The sequence below is a fragment of the Electrona antarctica genome (genome assembly GCF_951216825.1).
Source record: "Electrona antarctica genome assembly, chromosome: 1".
NCBI lineage: Eukaryota > Metazoa > Chordata > Actinopteri > Myctophiformes > Myctophidae > Electrona > Electrona antarctica.
In genome coordinates this window covers 34,050,926-34,054,207 of record NC_136806.1, presented here as the reverse complement: position 1 = coordinate 34,054,207, position 3,282 = coordinate 34,050,926, and positions in this window count along the sequence as shown.

Below are 3,282 nucleotides of genomic sequence, written 5' to 3'. Positions count from 1 at the left end.
CTGCAATACCTTTTATGTAACGGCTGGACAAGAGAAAAAGAACAAAAAATCTTGTTTGATTTGTGTTTAAATGACTAAACCAAAATGGTGCTCTGCCGGAGGAAACAATGTCTTTAAAAATAAACAAAACTGTTCCCACCTCTTATGTAACTGCTAGCTTTATATCACTTGCCTTGGACAAGAGGAGAAGCTCATACTGCTGAACACCAGTCCAACAATAGACTCATGGAGGATGCCCCTTGTGACATGAGAGTGTTGTTGTACTTGGAAGCCTAGCCCGAGGGTATTCATCCACATGGGATGAAACAGTGTTTAATGCACTAAAATTCCAACACTCAAGGCTCAGATAAGAAGTTAAATAATTCAAGGATATTAAGGTACCCCCAAAAAAAACATGCATTAGGCTACCCACATTATCTGCTGTCTCCTGGATTGAGATCGGACACATATGTTTCTGTTTAACCTGTATGGTGGCTCAAATTTAAACCTTTTAAGTTTTGCAGCTCGTAAACCTCATAAATCTATCTGCCTTCAGGAATTCTTGAGTTGTTCAAGTGATGCTTAAGTTTGTTTGGTGTAGTTGTTCAAATGTCATGTGGTTTGTGCATACAGTACACGTCTATAAGATTGTTGTGACACTGAATATGCAAAACAGTCTGAACAAACATCGCCTATCTTCTTTCTTTTCCTCTTTGGTCCTCTCCATAATTGGTTTTCTAACTCTTTGTTGGGATCAGGGTTAGGCTTATTGTTATAAGTGGGGAACAAAGAACCTTATTTGCTAGCCTGATTAGGTGGGCGGGGTCTTTGGGCTGGATCCAGGCTACTTATTTGCGGGGTGGGGAACATATAACCTGGGGATTGGGGAACATATAGGTACGGTCCCCTGTTTGTATTGTTTTGTTTATTTGTATTTTTGTCTTTTTAAGCCTCTCATGGCCAGGTTCTAAATTATCTGTCTAACAATACACCTGGTGCAGTGCATATTGTGCCAATGTCAAATAAATAAATGCACAAACAATCATGTGATTAATTTAATTTGTTAAACCTTATATAAGAACGGAGGAAAGACCATCTGTAATTAGAACATCTGAGAGCCACCGAACCACCGAAAAAGGGCAGCTGAACCACAAGAAAGGGCTAAAAGTATAATATACTAATGCTGTATAATGGGAGCCAACTTCTCTTAGAACTCAAGATTCTATCTACGATCCATATTTATGATGTTTTTGTTTCGACATTGTAACATGGTACAGTACATAATTTGAATCCATCATTTGCAGCATGACCCCTGCAGTCCGCAGGAGTGTGTGTGTGTGTGTGTGTGTGTGTGTGTGTGTGTGTGTGTGTGTGTGTATATATATATATATATATATATATATATATATATATATATATATATTCATTAATGAAACCCTAAAACAAGCATAAACTTTGAAATTAATATAATTGTATTGCTAAAGCCATCCGCCTCCATTCAGGGTTTATTTATTTTTAACTGGGCACTTTCACATTTTCACTTTACTGTATATCAAATTGGACTGTTAACTGATTTTATTTGATTAGGCTATTATTTACTTAACAAACATTTATTTATTTGTTATAGTCTCAGTGTGGAAAATGTGTCTTAAATGTGTCTGTGTGTCCTGTATATGCTGTAGTCTGTACAGTGTATTCATCTCTGATACTTTACTGTGGATTGGTCGTTGGTGTTGTATGTCTCTGTATGGAGCAATGGCCTCATGCACACATATTTCCCTGTGTTAAATTTATTGCAAGTGTCTGAAGTCTGAATGAGACATCACCCAAGGTCAGATTATGTCGGGAAGCTAGCAGCTACTGCATGTGACCAAAATGGGAATGTGTCTGTCAGTAGAGGGATTTCATGTGATCTTGCTATTTGCTTTTGAACTTTATGACTATATGACCCTTCAGGCTTAACCTGTTAACACCCGCTTGTGTGAACAGGACCTAATTATTCGCCTGTATAGGCATATGAGCCACAAACTAAAGAGAAGTTATTTCAATTTGGCTACCTCGTTTTTCACTGAATAAAATATTGTGTTGCCCTTGTTGCCCTATTATTATGCCCTTACACTATACAATATTCTCTCAAGGTAGTCCAAAGTTCCAAACCAATTGTCAGTTACTGTTTCTTAGATAGTTTTATAGTGGTGTGATGGTTTTTATATATGCAAATGCACTTCAAGGTTTACACAAGTGTATTGTGTTTGTGTGTTTGTGTGTTGCGTGTGTGTTTGTTTGTTTGTTTGTTTGTTTGTTTGTTTGTTTGTTTGTTTGTTTGTTTGTTTGTTTGATTGATTGATTGATTGAAGACTTTATTAATAGTTTGCATGGGCAAGCATAGGCAAGGTACAGTACAATACAAGGTCTGGCAGAAGGATTTATCCAAGAAAGCATATAGGTCCAAATAGGATGTAAATTAACTACATTATAGTGCATTAAAGTGCATTAAAGTGCATTACAAATAAAATCCACAAGTTACCCAGTTGGTGAAAAATATGTTCTTTGTGCTTTGTTGCCATAATACTGTGATAGCAACATTTGGAAGATGTATAGAGTCACTGAAGAATGTATTTTCAAATTGGTCCAGTTCAATGAATCCCTTTAAATTTATGCAGAGACATAGGCTATAGGCCTACTCATATAGAAACAAGGGGGGGGGGGGCTCACTGCAAGTGCATGTGCGTACTGCGTAAAGAGCAAGAAGGCGACTGTTAAGAGGATATTGAGGTACACATAATTGAATGCATTTTGTGGTGCCACGTGTTTTTGGTTCTAAAGGACGTTGCGTGCGTCATACAGTACTCGAGTATCTTTGTTTTGCCTAAAGTTATGTTCGTTCGTCTATTCAAATTGGAAATAAAAGCTCCTGTGGTGACTGACTGACTGGTGAGAGGCACATGCTGTCTCCACAGGAGGCGACTGCTGCTACTGTATGCTACCCCCCTCCGTGCTCTAGTGAGCCCTGCTTCATTCAGGGAGAGAGGAGCGACAGAGCAGGACTACAGCACGCACGCACGGGTGTAGACTATTATTATGGAAAAGAGCTGCCCAACTAAATGTTTTTCAGCAGTTTTATAAATGCTATAAAAACTATAATTACGCACTGCTTTGGACAACTCGTTTGTTAACTTGCAAGGGCACAAATGGCTAATGCCATTTAGGCAACATCAGCGTTTATTTTTGTCATGCTGTTTTGTGCGTTACAGTCACAATTGGTGATCTGAGTTACTGCTATGGAGGACCACTCGAGTCAAC